The following is a 17780-nucleotide window of genomic DNA, read 5'->3' on the forward strand; positions in this document are numbered from 1 at the left end:
AGGGAAAAACATTAGGACTCAAGATATCCAGATGCGGAATAACACCCCACATTAACGAAAGATTAGCTATGGCAAGATCACAACTTACTAAGCTCAAAAGATTCCGCCAATTGGAAACCAACACGCAATTGCACCTATACAAAGCACTGATCAGACCACACTTAGAATACCCCCCAATACCTCTGAACACAATCTCAAGAACCAATCAACTCAAATATCAAGCAGTGCAAAATATAGCCCTCAGAAGAGCGGCAAAACACCAACCACCATACACACAAACAGTACAAGACATACACACAGAACACGGCATAGACCCACTCAACACCAGAATACACACCCAAGCAAATGTAATATAGGAAAAAATCGAGCAAGAACAGGATCCCATACTAAACCAACTAATTGAGGAAAACAACAACACATCGCACGGATGGTGGCCTAGAAGCAGGAAAAATGATAACGAAGAACCAGAGCCTCTATATACAAAATAACAACAAAATAACAATAAAAAATAACAATAAAAATAACTAAAAGATGGGGATCATCCCTCCAGTGCCACAAGGACCTGGAGAGACCCCCCCCCCTAACAAAATATGCCCTCAGGACAACTTAGAACAACCTAGCTTAGCTTGGCTGAGACCGGCCTTCCTTAACCCCAAGAACCTCTAACGCAGCACAGTTACGGAAGACAAAAACCCGTCTCCGCAAGGTGGATAGCCCACCTGCTGTTAACCTTCTCCTCTACTTCCCACTTCTAAACTTTACATTGTACTATACCCTTCTCCCACTCTCAGAGCCACTGCTCTCTTCTCTCCGTATAATCATCATCATCATCAGCTTTGGAATCGCTTTCTCGGCCTTTTGGCTAAGATCAAAGTGTAGTATATATATTCTTATTTCTCTCTTTTGCTACTTCCATACTTAGTACTAGTTGCGGGACCTGCTTCTCGGCCTTTTGGCTAAGATCAAAGTGTAGTATATATTCTTATTTCTCTCTTTTGCTACTTCCATACTTAGTACTAGTTGCGGGACCTGCTTCTCGGCCTTTTGGCTAAGATCAAAGTGTAGTATCTTTTCTTATCAGCTTAATGGAGAGTACATAATCAGGTTCTTTTTGCATGGAAGGAAGAACACAGATTTGGACTTTCTGGGGGTGAAAGTAACAGAGTTTACTCCTTTGTTGTTTTAGGCGGCGAGCAGGGAACCCGGTATTTCTCCATTGCTGTGGTTATTACTAATACCATGCAGTGAGAGGAAACATACCGGGGGTGCCCTGCAAAGCCCCAAAACCTGGTCCCACGGGACCCCACGTGGGTGCTTCTCACACGTGGCTATTCCCTCCTCTCTGTACTTCCTTACTTCGTACTGGCTGAGGGACCTGCACTCATAGAAGTGTATTCGTCCCAAAGTCCCTCCCCGGTAAACCATCACCTTGCGATCGAGTGGGTTTGTGATGGTGAAAGGGAGGTCGGTACACAACTCTCGGCCGATCCTCCAGGAATACCGTGATAGTGCGGGTGCACCCTTGTAAGGGGGTTGTCATGTGTGTGTGGGTGTTCGTGTGGGTAAGGCAAGATGGACGACGAAGGGCCAAGAGGAAGAAACGAAGGAGAAGAAGTGGGATGGAGAGCCGGAACACCTGCGACAGGCGAGCCAGTACAAATCGGTGGGAGCGGCGGAGACTCTGACTCAACGGACGGCGGGGGAATGGATGCTCTCCCCCGCCCGAGCGGGGATCGGCAGCCGGAAAGAAGAAACCGAATGCTGACCATATGGTTCCCTGCACCACCATCCTTCAAATGCACAGAGAGGACGCAGGGATGCCCATGGGAATGTGCATCATCGGGGTGGTCTGGCTGCAAGCAATCACTAGTCCGACATCTAAAGGAAGCCCACAACAAGAAAATCAACGAATATATGAACATGTGTGCAGGGTGCTATCTGGTACTGACTATCCGGCCAAGCAATCACACGTGCATCCTCAACAGGCAGATGAGGGAGGAGCAAAGGGATCCCCATTTTCGTTTCCAGTGCGACGTGCAATACTGCCACTACTCTGCCCCAACAAAGAGAGGAGTGAACAACCACAAGGCAGCAACACATGTACGGCAGCGGAGGAGGAGAGACACCCAACGTCAGGCGGAGCAACGACAGGGGAACCAACAGCCTGAAGGCAATCCAGCAAGCGCCCAGCCCACACAGGAAGTTGGGGAAAATAGGGATAACGAGCAGAGGGAGCAGCCACAGAATGACGAGCAACAGCAGCAAAGAGAAACACAAGGGCAACGAGAAAGGCACAGATGGACCCCCCCACCCAGGGATGGAGAAGTGGAAGGACCAGAGACACCACGCCCCGTCTCAGGGAGAAGTACACCAGTGTCACCGCTGAGCCCAGACGATCAAGAAACGCGACTGAGGTATAACGCCGAGCCAGCTGCTCCAAAATGAACCCTCACCAGGAGAGGAATCACAGCACGCAGGGGACCTGACACCCCTCTTGCACATTCCAAGAATGCCACTGTCACCTCTAAGCCCTGATGAACAACATGGGGGAGACAGTACCCAAACAGGGGAACAGATAATGCAAAGTCAAGAAACAAATGAAGGAAGCCAAAGTAATCTCAGTGAATCCCTTACACCACTATCGCAAAGTGAAGCAACCCAAACACTAAGTGGTGAAGGCAACATACAGGAGCATATTGGCATAACTCCTGAACCAAATGAAGAGCGAGATGAAGCTGAGGAGACATGGATACTGGACCCGTTTCTGGGCACACTGTATGAGATCCAGCGGAACCCGGACTGGGCAAGATTTGAAGAAGTACTGATTGAGATCGAGGTAACAATCTAAGCGGCAAACAGGATAAACATCTCTCAAGGACAGAACACGACCAGGAAAATCACCGATGTCAATGATTGCAAACAGATCCAGAGGCTGTACAAATACAACCGTCGCCGAGCAATACGGCTAATTGTCGAAGGGAACGGCGCAAGATGTGAAATAAGCAAGGAGAGAATAGAGGAACACTTCCAACACATGATGGTCGAAAAGGAATGTGACCTAAATACCGTGGAGCACAATCCCGAACCGCCAGACGACAGACCAGAGATGGAAATGCAGCCCTTCACAGAGAAGGAAGTATTTACAAAACTAGCAGCAGCAGAGAATTCGTCACCAGGTGAAGACAGAATATCATATGATAACTGGAGAAAGGCTGACCCAAGCTGCCGAGTTATGGCAGCCATATTCAACGTGTGTCTAAGAGCCAAGAGAATACCAGACTCCTGGAAACGATACAGAACAATACTTGTACCCAAAAAAGGTGGTAACCCAGAAGTCGTTTCAAATTGGAGGCCTATAACACTGAGCTGCACAATATACAAGGTGTACACGGGATGCCTCACAGCACGACTCAGAAGGTGGCTCGTTGACAACGAGGTACTGTGCGCTGCACAGAAAGGATTTATGCCAAGTGATGGGGTGATAGAACACAACTACATACTTCAACATCACATGGACGATGCACGACGGAACAATGGCAATACCTGCATAGCAGCACTCGACTTGACCAATGCATTTGGCTCAGTGTCACTGGACCTCATCAAAAGAGCGCTCAACCGTATAGGGGTGGGACGGGATTTTGAAGCAGTAGCAGGAGACATTATCAGTGGCAAGACGACAAGAATCCTAACAAAGGAAGGAGAAACAGAAGAGATACCAGTGCAATGCGGTGTGCAACAGGGGTGCCCAATAAGTGGTCTCCTGTTCAATATAGCGGTCGAACCACTGTTGCGTAAAATCGCGGCCGAAGGAATGATACTGAACCAACAACACAAGCACCCATGCTTAGCATATGCAGACGATATAACCATCATTACAAAACAGCAAGATAATCTACAGCAACTCCTCTACAAAGCAACAGAACAATGAAGTAGGATGGGACTGGACATAAATCCTAGCAAATGCTCATCATTGCACCAGTCTGGACGAAGACCTCGAGGAATGCGCCAGACACAGTTCTATGTGGGAGAAACGCCCATTCAATGGAAGAGCGATGGCGAAGCTACGCTATTCTTGGGGCGACCAGTTGGGTTCCATCTTCTACCAAACATCCAAACAGTAGAGGAACTAATGCACCTCGGGACCAAAATACTGACAAGCAAGCTAGCACCGTGGCAGAGAATAGATGCACTCAAGACATTCATGTACCCGGCAGGAGTGCATGCAATGAGGACTTGGCAACTGAGGAAAACAGACTGGGCACACCTGGACAACGAAATGAAGACAATGCTGAAACACACGCTACATCTACCGTCAAGAGCGTCGAATGAGTACCTATACGGAAGCAGTAAAGCTGGAGCGTGTGGTGTCCCACTCGCGGCAGAAGACTCTGACATTTTCCTGGTGGATACCGCATTTAAATTACTCACGTCACCGGATCCTGACGTCAGGGAAATAGCCAGAGAAGAATGCCGGCGAGTGGCAACAATGAGAACACGACAGGAGCCCAGCATGACCGACGCATGCATTTACTTAACACAGGGAGAGATGCAAACGCGAGGAGGAGACCACCAAACCATCTGGTCTAGAGCCAGATGTGCCTCAGGCCGAATGGGGGTTTCCTGGATAGCAGAGGGAAGAGACAACATCAAGATAAAATGCACGGACTCCATCATTGAAGAAAAAGATAGAAGGAAGGTAGCCCAAACCATCCGGAGCCGGCGACGACAGATGAGAGATGAAGTTCTGCAGAATAAGCCTGACCAAGGGAAAGTGATGAAGCTCGTAGCACAGGAGAGAGCATCATCAGCATTTGTTCGAAATGGAGCGTATACAACCTTCGCAGACTGGCGTTTCATACACCGAGCAAGATTGAACCTACTCCCCGTCAATGGAGCGAAGCGAGGCCAGAATAGGGATCGGAGATGTCGTCGGTGCAATAGAGAAGAAACGCTCTCACATGTAGTAAACCACTGCATGATACACGCTCGAGCCATGCAAAAGCGACATAATGCCCTGGTGGATAGAGTACGAAAAGCCGCAGAAGGTCGACATTGGAAGATCATGTCGGCAAATGAACGAGTACCAGGAGCACCAGACAATGGACGTCCAGACCTGGTGATTGAAAAGAACCGAGAAGTGATCCTGATCGACGTCACCTGCCCATTCGAGAATGGACAAAAGGCATTTAAAGAAGCAAGACTGAGGAAAGAAGAAAAGTATGCAGAACTGGCAGCAGAGATGAGAAGACAATACCAGCAGGTGAAGGTGGCTGCATTCATAGTGGGACCCCTGGGAGCATACGACCCGGAGAATGAGAAGCTGATGAGGCGACTGGCATCAAAGGGATACCTGCGCCTCTTCAGGAAACTGTGTGTAAGTGATGCCATTCGCTGGTCGAGAATGATTTATATAGAACATACCTCAGGTGCTGGACAGTATGTAGGGTGAAATAAACCCAAAGTCAAGATAGAAGAAAGAATAGGTTCTAGTTAGTGGAATAGGAACACTATGTATAAAATGAAATAGATAGTCAGCCAATGGTCACAAATAACTGGAATACCCAAACTATTGTAAATAAAAAACTCTGTATCATTCTTTTAAATAAAATATATTCTTATTTCTCTCTTTTGCTACTTCCATACTTAGTACTAGTTGCGGGACCTGCTTCTCGGCCTTTTGGCTGAGCTGTGTGCTGGATGCCATCTTGTACTGAATTCCCGGCCAGGCAATCACGAATGTATCGTCAAGAGGCAGATGAGGGAGGAGCAAAGGGTTTGCCATTTTCGATTCCAGTGTGATGTGCAATACTGCCCCAACAAAGAGAGGCTTGATCAACCACAAAGTAGCCAGACATGTCCGACAATGGAGGAGGAGGAGGAGAGACAATCAACGTCAGGTGGAGCAAGGACAGCGGAACCAACAGGATGCCTTTTGGCTAAGATCAAAGTGTAGTATCTGTTCTTATCAGCTTAACGGGGAGTACATACTCAGTGTCCTTTTTACATAGAAGAAAGAACACAGATTTGGACTTTCTAAGAGGTGAAAGTATGAGAGTTGACTATACTATATTTTAGGAGGCGGGCAGGGAACCCGGTATTTCTCCATTGCTGTGGTTATTACTAAGACCATGCAGTGAGAGGAAACATACCGGGGGTACCCCAAAACCTGGTCCCGGAACCGGAAAGGTAACCCGGGACCCCACGTGGGTGCTTCATTGTACCATGCTTTGGGATTTTGTATTTGCAGGCATCCTCGCAGAGCGTCCTTAGCGGAGCTGGCATAATCGACGAAGAGTGTCTCTAATTTCAAAGCATCAAGTATCTGCGGCATCCCAACGTGTCGCTGGAAGGGTTCCTTGAGCTTCCAGTATTCACCACAAGTTCCTCCGCTGAACTTCGGCGTCGGCCTTTGGGAGAACCTCATATTTTCTAACAGTTCTCTCACCCAGCCCTCGGACCTCGGCAGGTCGTCCTTTTGGTCCTTCATCAACGTTAGTGGTTTCGGTGAGCGAGCTTGATGCTCGGAAGTACTACTGCGCTCCCCCTGGTGAAATGTTCCCGGCTCCGCGGTTAAGGTGAGCACCTGGAGTCCTCTTGGAGTATATAGCGTTTCTTCGTCAGTTTTGGTTTGAGGAAGGTCGTGTCTCTGGTAGTGATAACACCTTTCCGCGATCTTCTGTTGTTGTTGAGCAAACGGCTCACTTCTCTCCATATCATTATCATCATCTGCGCAGTGTTTCCATTTTCGTGTTATGATCATGTAAATAGAAGTTTTGGTGCTATTTCATAAAATCCATCTGGAGCTAAGCGTGTGCTCCACCATTACCGAAATGAATTGTAAACCTGTCTGGGGATTTTACTGAAAGAATATCATTATTTTAACGTAATATAAAACAGTACAGTATATTTCAATCCAAAGTTTCTCAAGTTCAATCTTTTACTTAAAATACTGTACTTGCAAGTGGTTTATGGGAATAAGATTAGTAATTTGCCTAAAATAAACACCTTGCATGTATATTGTGACGGTTCAGTTGTGTCAAGTGGCAGGGCAGGGTGTGGGATCCTTATAAACCAGTACACAGAACAAGGTACTGATGACACGAAAATTGGACAACGGCCGAGCAATTTTAGATCATCAACACAAGCCGAGTTATATGCATTGTTAGTAGGATTAGAAAATGTTGTAAAGAGGAATAAAGATATATATTTTTTTGTTGATAGTAGGGCAGCTTTAGATTCTTTGAGCAGCGGGAGTTCAGTCTTTGAACACATTATTGGTTTATGTAGAAAAATTGTAAATACAATAAGGAAAAAAGGCCATAGTTTTCGATTTGTATGGGCCCCTTCACATGTGGGGATTGGTCTTAATGAAGCAGTAGATATAATAGCAAAAAGAGTCACGGAAAAGGCCGAGATTGACATAATATGTATTAAAACTTTGAAAAATTATGAGCAAATTGCGGAAAATACAATCAATAGAAGATAATCTAAAAAGGAATGAAATATATGAGAAAAGTGAAACAATGAAACATTACTATCATGTTCTCATGAACACAAATTTTACAAATAGGAAAGATAGGAGCAGGTGGAAAGATTCGGTGTGTATGAGGTTAAGATTAGGGTATAAATATTACTAGGAACTTGGAGCCGAGAGAAGTGAACGGGATATGGAATGTAGAGTTTGTAGAACATCCAGGTCCCATACCCTGCCACATGGGATGCCCATTTCTTAATGTATATAGAAATGCCCAGATAAATAATGTCTCCAAGCAAATAGAATGGATGCTTAAAAATAGGAAAGTAGATGAAATATTCAAGAAATATAGAAATTTTGCATCTGGAATATAACTATGTACTATACAAGATATATCTGTATTAGGGATTTATGTGAGTCCTGAGAGGGACATTCCTGGACTGGGGTGGCGGATGACTTAAGTCACTTCATCCCTTTGAGATGTATTTTTTTATCTCAATAAACGTATCAATCAACTACGTGAAAATGAGACTACGAACTCATTTTACTTTCCTAAGATCCTTTTTTCAAACCTCGCTGTGACTGAGCTATCGAAGAACAGAATTAAATTGATTTCAAGGTTCAAGATGGCAGTCCCTGGTGAACGTTCCGGAGCGTTAGACAAGTAGTATTAGGTTACACCCGTTAGATTTTCAGAGATACGTGGCGTGAGAGTCCCCTTCAGGATAATTAATTAATTTCTTAATTAACACCCTTACAACAATTTCACCATGAACATCAGATTCTGTGATGTTCATATATGAAAAGGGGGTGACTTCAGCCACAGTTAACAATTACTGGCATCTCTAGGGATGACGTCAATGATACCTCATTCTTAAAGTAGATTTTACCCTGACTTATATTGACAATTTCACTAACAGTAAATACAATAGAAGCTTTCAACATCAGTCACAAAGGATCTTGAACGCTTCATCTGTAATCAGACATCTCTAAGTTGACGCAAAGTAAGGGTGTTCTCTCACCAATTCAAATTTCATGAACACCCTGTGCGGTATTTTGGAATACCTGAGTCTCTCCGGAGGACTCCGTTCTCCCGAAGTGGTTAGAGAACAAATATTTCAAGTAGGGAACTCAAAAGGTTTACAGATTTCAATTCAATTTCAATATTTTTTATTTCTTGATAGAGGAAGCGGGATCCTAGTGCTGTCCCTAGGTACCCTTGGTTTGTTTGAAGTCTAGAGCAATTTTTAATAAGTGCATGAAATTAATTTTATGACAGATCTGTATTCTCACAACCTGATTTAGATCTGTAATAGTCGGGATAATTGTTCCATCCAGGACGTTGTATATGTGAATAGATTTTTTTTTTTTACTACATTAGATCACATAAACTTGATTACGACATTGTATGATTATTTTCATCTAATTTGAATTAGTTTTGTGAGCCCATGTGAATGGGCTAAGAAAAAATTAATTAAGACTCATTGAGTTGTTCCCCCCCACGGAAATCTTTAGTAAAAGGCGAAAGATTTATGCGTTTTGAAGGGAAACCAGAGCTATGGTCGCAAAGTTGTTCAAGACCCCAACAAACATTAACTTAGAACATACTTGGAGTTGTAGTTCCAGTCAAGAAAGACATTAAAGGTTTTATTGTCCAGTGTCTAGAAGAGTTTTAAAATAAGATTTACAAGTCCTTCGTAACATTTAAGACTACCGTGATTGGCAGTCAAAAGTGGTATTACTTAATGTGGATTTTCTTTAAGAGGATTTAATTTACATAATTCCTTTAAATCTGAACAAATACAGCAAATCAACGAGAATGTTATTGTTACAATGTTATGACTGCGCTTCAACTAAGGTCTTTAAGGGCAAAACTTAGTTCATAAATGTTCTGTTTTATAATATGGCCCTCATTGTGCAACCGTTTAGTCATAATTAATAGTAATCTAATATAATGAAAATAAACCTGGATCTTGATTATAGAAATGCTTTTATTCTTATGTAATATAAGTTATTTTAATGGTGATAACCACCGGTCTCTCATATCTACCTACCACTATTACGCCTGTATGAAACTGGTAACTTCAGGTCCGCAGGAGTAGCAGTCCAATAAATCTTAAAAAAAAAAAAAAAAAAACATTAAATAATTATTATAGCGCTTGAAATACTATCTACTGTTATATCAAAACATGAACGAGAAGAAAAGTCAAAAGCTAGCGAGCTACAACTTAAATTATTAGTATAAAAGATCAATAAAGAATTTTAAAATTCAGCATGTCTAGTTGAGCCCGGATACTTTTACTCTCCTAATTTCCTTCAAACTTTCCCCTCATTTACGTCCACCTAACCCCCCCCCCCGCCCCAATACTTCCAAAGTACTTCCAACAAAAACCCAGCAACAAATATTAGCCCTTCATCCTTATCTCCAGGCTTCAAGTGAAGTTTGATAACGTAAAAAAAAACAAAAAAACATAGGAAAAAAATGCTTCTGTAACAGTGCCATGTAAATTGTCATGTTTTAGAGAAAATCTATGAGAATCTAGTTTAGACAATATTCCTGCCAAAAAGCCATTATAGAGGCATATTACACCAAAAAGAGCCTGCCTATGTGCCTACATCTTAGCCAATCACCGTGACCTCTAAGTGTGACGCGAAAGGCGCAGCTGAGCTGTTTTTTTTTTTTTTTTATTGGACACCCCCTTACATCCTTGTTTAAGGTGAAGCGCAGAAGCGTTTACAGCGCCCAACAGGGAAGCATGCTAAGTTCATGGTTGATGATGATGATGGGATGGAGAGAAGAGAGCCATTGGCTCAAGAAGGTGGAAGACGGTGTAGGAGGAATATGTCTCATGAGTTAAGGGCGTAGAAGCCTGAAGAGTCAGTGGTTTATGTCAAAGCAAGTTATTGGAAGCTCAAACAACTTTCCCTGAATACGAATTCGCAACTTTCGATTTATAGCAGGTACCTACTTTGCTGCCAGGTGAACAAGGACCAAGGGAAGCTGGCAAGTGTGTCGGAACAAATTTCCACCGACCCGGGAATCGAACCCGTGACAACTGGCTTGCGAGGCAAGAGCGGTACAGCTCTACCCACAGGCGCCCCAGCTGAGCTGATTTGCTGAAAATTAGCGTCTCCTACCAACTACAATTGGGTTGTACAGTAATAAGGTTGAACAAGAGGACAGAACATGATTATGTCTCGTTGGCAATTATGTTTATTGCAATGGTAATTACTTATCTATTTTCATGATAATTTCCGATAAAACGGTTTTGATGGTACAATAAAAGCAGGTACTGTAAATATAGTAGGTGTTACAAGAAATATTAATACTTAGACAATAGATTTTTTTTAAGAGATGATTTAAAGGAAGGGAGCGTAGGCTTTGCTCGGATGTGTGGGGGTAAGTTGTTCCACACCTTCACATCGTGATATTTTATGGAGGAGTAGCTCTGGGTGCCTTAAGTTGTATCTCTGATTATACCGGAACTGGAAATAATTATTGTCAAGCAAGTGATTGATAGATTCAGATTTGCCCCCGAGGGGGATAGTTTATTGGGCACCCCCTTACATCCTGTGCAAGGTGAAGCGCAGAAGCATTTACAGCGCCCATCTGGGAAGTATGCAAAGTTCATACTTGCCTTTATGACTCGTGCATTAAGGGGGTAAAAGCCTGAAGGGTCATAGGTTTTGTCAAGTTACATAAAGTGAGAGAATGATGAGTGCGTGGGGGGAAAGTTCCCGGTACATTTCATCTGTTTATGGCAAAGCGTGGCAGGTCCCTAATAATGTCAGGGTTGCCAATGTACTCCCATAGGTACCTGTACCCTAGGTGCAGTCTCATGTACATAATCTGTTGAGATCGAGTCAGGGATTGATACTCTTTGTAGTGGCGGTTGTCGTCACCGGTTACAGCGTCATAGTGGCATAGTGTGACGCTACCCCGTTGCTTCAGGTGTGTCCAATTTTCATCGAATGCCTCTCGTTGTGTGGCGTGTATGCGAGATTTGAGATGACTCAAGGAGAGGGCGAGAGCGGCTTCAATATCTTCTTCTTGTGTAGCTTCTTTGGCAAGCCGACCTACAGTGTCACAGGCAGTTATTCCTATAAGTGACGGGATCTAAATAAACTTGACACGGATGTCATCAGTTTGTTCTAGCCCGGCGACGGCGGCTAGGGTGTGTTGGGCGGCAGGGGAGGAGGGGGAGGTAATTTGAGCCTCGCTAGCGCCGAAGTGCTGTCACTGATTATATGGAGGTTCCAGCGTTCAGTGCGAGCATACAGTAGGTCGCCACCTCATGAATGCCCGCGAGGATGGCTATGCTTTCAGCATCAGTGGAGGAGGCCCAGTCGTGGACCCTGATTTTCCTGCAGGCCTGGCGCTCAGGAATCCACACAGCTGTCCCAGCGCTGCCCAGCGTGGTAACAGACCCATCACAGTAGACGAGGATAGGAGGGTGGGAGGTCTTAAGAGAGGAGGCGACATCATTAATCTGCTCAAGGCAGTTAAGTTTGAGCATATACCGCAGTTGGGTGGATTTACGACCAGGGAAGGTGTGGACGACAACATCAACACTCGGGGAAGTCCACGGCGGTAGAGGCGAATGAAAAGTGATTGATAGATTTGTAAACAAAGGGGCACAGCAGTAGGTGTTAACATCTTCGAATTTAAAAATTTTCAATATAGCTAATTTTTTATTTGTGTGATCTGTTTTTTTTTCAAGTAGGTCATTGTCCGTACAATTCTCTTTTGTGCAGTAACCAGAGATTATGTTTTTGAAGAGCTAGAGGCCCCCCCCCCCTCATACTGTGTGACAGTGTATCAGGTGTTGGTAAACAAGATCATGATAGATTTCTTTCATTGCTGTGACAGTGAGTGACTGTCGAGTGTGATACAGACTATTAAAAAAAAACCAACTTCTTTCAATATTATGAGTTACTAGGCATCAATTAGAGAGTTTGAAAATCTTTCATTCACACGTAATTGTCAAAATATAAATCATATAAAAGTAGCGGAGAAAAAAAATTCTTTGCTGACCTTAAGCATAAATCAAGTACTATTTATTAACAGAGACCTTGTTAAGCTGTAAAAATACGCCGTTGTACCTTATATTTCTTATGTAATCCCTTATGAATTGTGTAAGGGGGATAGCGCGAACGCAGTCCCCCGCTAACAAAAATTGCGCACTCGAGTTAACCACATTTGGGTTAATCGCAAGGGTCAGCATCACCGGAGTGCAATGGTGAGCCTCGCCCTGGGAAAACCGCCTTCGTGATCACGGTATCTCCTGTGCCAGGTAAGTATGCCCTGAATTGTTCATCCTAAACCCTAACCTAACTTGACTGACTATCATTGAGCTGAACCATCTCTCTTATGTTATTTATTTAAATTTATAAACCAATTATATGATAACTTTTTATATAATTCGTAATATGCTAAAATAAAAATTGTCACATTAAAAGTGAGAGGCATATGATGGAAATAAACAAGTTTGGCTTTATAAACTATTCATTTCCATCAAAACACAAACATAAGGGGTTAGAAAATGTTAACTATTGATAATTTTTTCGCGTTTTTCTTGTGTTTAATTCAATATGATTTCCCATTAGATCCAAAATAAAGTAATTAATAGTATCTCAACCATCAACTTTAGATTGATTTGCCAGGATAAGTTTGTATAGAGGTAAGCCAAGTTTTCTTCTGTAGCAAATTGATCCTGAAGTTTCTTCCTCTCACAATTAAGTCGTTTGGGATATTGCTTATGTACTTTATCTATTAATTATGAGGAACTTGCTATCCAGTGAGGGCTATCCCTCCTAATATAAAACTGAACATTGTGGAAATACTTTATTTGGCATAGTAATGAGATCAATATAGCCCAGAATCATTTTATTGGAAAATTGACTAATCAAACTAGAAATTGATACAATTCCAAATTTTCTACAATTATATGCAATAAATATTTATACTTGTGTAAGCATTTTACAAATACTTCAGGAACTACTTTTCTGGGCGGAGCTTCATTTTTTCATGAAGGTTGGCATACACGGTTCATAAAGTAATTGTCTCAATCATTTAGGCACTATCATTTTTAGTGCAATTTATACTTTTCATAATGCAACGGAAATTAGTTTTCCAGCTTCTATGTAAAAAATAAAATAACAAAAACAGCGGGTGTATTGTTGGTATCATAGTTAAAAAACATTGGCAACCGGCGTATCTCTTCATGGGGAAAGTACAGTGTAGGGTATGCGTCCTTCAGTCTGTCCCTCAAACATGCCAGTTTCTTCCTTCACTAACACTGGTCAATAATGTTCATAAAGAAAAAAGAAAGAAAGAATGAAAGAAAGAAATAACGAACAAAAGTGATTTTTTTTTTAAGATTAAGGAAAACTAAAAATTGTAAATGGTAATATAACAATGAAGTGTAAAGAATAGTATAATAATTGGTAATATAATTACGGTTTTTGTTATTATAGATTACTAGTGTTGATGCATAAGGAGTTTGACTGTTTATCTGCAAACAGAACTCGAGATAAATTCTTGTTGCACCAATTTAAAACTAAAGTAAGGTTATTGTGTAATGTGCATTGGTTTGATTGCAACACAACAATCGTCATCGCTTCTCGGCCTTTTGGCTAAGATCAAAGTGTAGTATCTGTTCTTATCAGCTTAATATCTGATACGATCCCCATGTGGGATCTTCGATATTAAACTGATTTTTGGATCATGGCGAAGTGCTAGGGGCTTGCTCCACCTTTGCCGCGGATCGGCCCGGTATTGCAGTATCTCCGGGATCGGTCCACTCCCCATGGGGAGAAATTAAAGCAAATATATTACATTTTATTTAAAGATGGCCATGGGCATATAATGTCTTATAATCGCTGTATATATGTCACGGTCAGACACAGGTGCGACTTCTTTCTGGGTTGCAAAAAAGCAGGATGTAATTGTCCGTTTATTCGGTCCTTGGTAGGTTACAATATGCGGAGTTACACATATTCTTCGTCTAAAAACTTCTTTCAGTATTATGAGTTACTAGGCATCAATTGGAGAGTTTGAAAATCTTTTCATTCACACAAAATTGTCAAAATACAAATCATGTAAAAGTAGCGTAGAAAAAATTCTTCGCTGACGCTTAAGCATAAATCAAGTACTATTTATTAACAGAGACCTTGTTAAGCGGTGCAAATACGCCGCTGCACCTTACTTTATATTTCGTTTAGAATCCCTTATGATATGTATAAGGGGGATAGCGCGAACGCAGTCCCCCGCTATCAAAAATTGCACACCCGAGTTAACCACATTTGGGTTAATCGCAAGGGTCAGCATCACCGGAGTGCAATGGTGAGCCTCGCCCTGGGAAAACCGCCTTCGTGATCACGGTATCTCCTGTGCCAGGTAAGTATGCACGAACATGATCATCCTGAACCCTAACCTTACTTGACTGACCATCAATGCGCTGAACCTTCTTTTTTATGTTATTTACCTCATTTTACAAACAAATAAAATGATTACTCTTTCTATAATTCGTAGTATGCTAAAATAAAAATTTCCAAATGAAAAATATGAGCATGTGATAGAAATAAACAAGTTTGGCTTTATAAACTTTATTCATTTACAAACATACTGGGCTAGAAAATGTTAACTATTGATATTTATTTTCGCGTTTTTCTTGTGTCTAAATCAAGATGATTTCAAATTAGATCCAAAATAAAGTAATTAATAGTATCTCAACCACCATCTTTAGATTGATTTGCCAGGATAAGTTTGTTAAAGTATAGAGGTAAGCCAAGTTTTCTTCTATCTCAAATTGACCTTAAGTTTCTCCCTCTCACGATTAAGTCGTTTGGGGTATTACTTATAATATCAATTATGAGGAACTTGCTATCTAGTGAGGGCTATCCCTCCTAATATAAAGCAGAACATTGTGGAGCTACTTTCTTTGGCATAGTAACAAGATCAATATAGCCCAGTATCATTTTATTGGGAAATTGAATAATAACCAAACTAGAAATTGATACAATTCCAAATTTTCTTCAATTATATGCAAGAAATGTCTATACTTATGTAATCATTTTACAAATACTTCAGGAACTACTTTTCTGGGCGGAGCTTCATTCTTTCATGAAGGTTGGCATACAAGGTTCATAAAGTAATCGTCTCACGCATTTAGGCACTTTCATTTCTAGTGCAATTTATATTTTTCGGAAATTAGTTTTCCAGTTACTATGTAAAAATAAAATAAAATAAAATGAAAACAGCGGGTTTGTTGGTGGTACCATAGTAAAAAAAACAGTGGCAACGGGCGTAACTCTACGTGGGGAAAGTACAGTAAATGTGTTCTTCAGTCTGCCCCTCAAACATGCCAGTTTCTTCCTTCACTAACACTGGTCAATAAGAGCTCCTAAACAAAGGAAGAAGGCATTAATGATAGTGATTAAGGAAAACTGAAAATTGTAAATGGTAACATAGCCATGAAGTGTAAAGAATAGTAAATTAATTGGTTACATAATTACGACTTTTGTTATTATAGATTTTAAATGTTGATGTATAAGGAATTCGAATGTTTATCTGCAAACAAAACTCGAGATAGATCCTTGTTGCACCAATTTACAGGTGAAGCGAAGTAAGAATATTACCTAATGTGCATTAATTTAATTGCAACAGCTTTGGAATCGCTTTCTCGGCCTTTTGGCTAAGATCAAAGTGTAGTAATCGCTTCTCGGCCTTTTGGCTAAGATCAAAGTGTAGTATCTGTTCTTATCAGCTTAATGGAGAGTACATAATCAGTGTTCTTTTTTACATAGAAGGAAGAGCACAGATTTGGACTTTCTGGGGGTGAAAGTAACAGAGTTACTCCTTTGTTGTTTTAGGTGGCGAGCAGGGAACCCAGTATTTCACCATTGCTGTGGTTATTACTAATAACATGCAGTGAGAGGAAACATACCGGGGGGGGCCTGCAAAGCCCCAAACCTGGTCCCACGGGACCCCACGTGGGTGCTTCTCACACGTGGCTATTCCCTCCTCTCTGTACTTCCTTACTTCGTACTGGCTGAGGGACCTGCACTCATAGAAGTGTATTCGTCCCAAAGTCCCTCCCCGGTAAACCATCACCTTGCGATCGAGTGGGTTTGTGATGGCGAAAGGGAGGTCGGTACACAACTCTCGGCCGATCCTCCAGGAATACCGTGATAGTGCGGGTACACCCTGGTAAGGGGGGTGTCATGTGTGTGTGGGTGTTCGTGTGGGTAAAGCAAGATGGACGACGAAGAGCCAAGGGGAAGAAACGAAGGAGATCGCCAGCCGGAAAGAAGAAACCGAATGCTGACCATATGGTTCCCTGCACCACCATCCTTCAAATGCACAGAGAGGACGCAGGGATGCCCATGGGAATGTGCGTCATCGGGGTGGTCTGGCTGCAAGCAATCACTAGTCCGACATCTAAAGGAAGCCCACAACAAGAAAATCAACGAATATATGAACATGTGTGCAGGGTGCTATCTGGTACTGACTATCCGGCCAAGCAATCACACGTGCATCCTCAACAGGCAGATGAGGGAGGAGCAAAGGGTTCCCCATTTTCGTTTCCAGTGCGACGTGCAATACTGCCACTACTCTGCCCCAACAAAGAGAGGATTGAATAACCACAAGGTAGCAACACATGTACGGCAGTGGAGGAGGAGAGACAACCAACGTCAGGCGGAGCAACGACAGGGGAACCAACAGGCTGAAGGCAATCCAGCAAGCGCCCAGCCCTCACAGGAAGTTGGGGAAAATAGGGATAACGAGCAGAGGGAGCAGCCACAGAATTACGAGCAACAGCAGCAAAGAGAAACACAAGGGCAACGAGAAAGGCACAGAGGGACACCTCCACCCAGGGATGGAGAAGTGGAAGGACCAGAGACACCACGCCCCGTCTCTGGGAGAAGTACACCAGTGTCACCACTGAGCCCAGACGATCAAGAAACGCGACTGAGGTCGATAACGCCGAGCCAGCTGCTCCAAAATGAACCCTCACCAAGAGAGGAATCACAACACCCAGGGGACCTGACACCCCTCTTGCACATGCCAAGAATGCCACTGTCACCTCTAAGCCCCGATGAAGAACATGGTGGAGACAGTACCCGAACAGGGGAACAGATAATGCAAAGTCAAGAAACAAATGAAGGAAGACAAAGTAATCTCAGTGAATCCCCTACACCACTATCACAAAGTGAAGCAACTCAAACACTAAGTGGTGAAGGCAACATACAGGAGCAGATTGGCATAACGCCTGAACCAAATGAAGAGCGAGATGAAGCTGAG

The 17780-nt window shown here is 42.7% G+C and overlaps 5 non-coding genes and 1 pseudogene across 5 annotated transcripts; 3 read left to right on the forward strand and 3 right to left on the reverse strand.

Annotated features, from left to right (window-relative positions):
* Nucleotides 1-1028: 1028 nt before the first annotated feature.
* Nucleotides 1029-1230, forward strand: LOC121861900. The gene has a single exon (XR_006088116.1). It is a non-coding gene; the product is annotated as a U2 spliceosomal RNA (small nuclear RNA).
* Nucleotides 1231-8917: 7687 nt separating this feature from the next.
* LOC121861897 lies at nucleotides 8918-9033 on the reverse strand. The gene has a single exon (XR_006088113.1). It is a non-coding gene; the product is annotated as a U5 spliceosomal RNA (small nuclear RNA).
* A 3580-nt stretch (nucleotides 9034-12613) lies between these two features.
* LOC121861896 lies at nucleotides 12614-12776 on the reverse strand. The gene has a single exon (XR_006088112.1). It is a non-coding gene; the product is annotated as a U1 spliceosomal RNA (small nuclear RNA).
* Nucleotides 12777-14090: 1314 nt separating this feature from the next.
* On the forward strand, nucleotides 14091-14283 carry LOC121861899. Its single transcript, XR_006088115.1, has one exon. It is a non-coding gene; the product is annotated as a U2 spliceosomal RNA (small nuclear RNA).
* A 435-nt stretch (nucleotides 14284-14718) lies between these two features.
* On the reverse strand, nucleotides 14719-14881 carry LOC121861898. Its single transcript, XR_006088114.1, has one exon. It is a non-coding gene; the product is annotated as a U1 spliceosomal RNA (small nuclear RNA).
* A 1308-nt stretch (nucleotides 14882-16189) lies between these two features.
* Nucleotides 16190-16309, forward strand: LOC121861901 (annotated as a pseudogene).
* The last annotated feature ends 1471 nt before the right edge of the window (nucleotides 16310-17780 follow it).

The sequence above is a fragment of the Homarus americanus genome, unplaced genomic scaffold, assembly GCF_018991925.1.
Source record: "Homarus americanus isolate GMGI-L3 unplaced genomic scaffold, GMGI_Hamer_2.0 scaffold31728, whole genome shotgun sequence".
NCBI lineage: Eukaryota > Metazoa > Arthropoda > Malacostraca > Decapoda > Nephropidae > Homarus > Homarus americanus.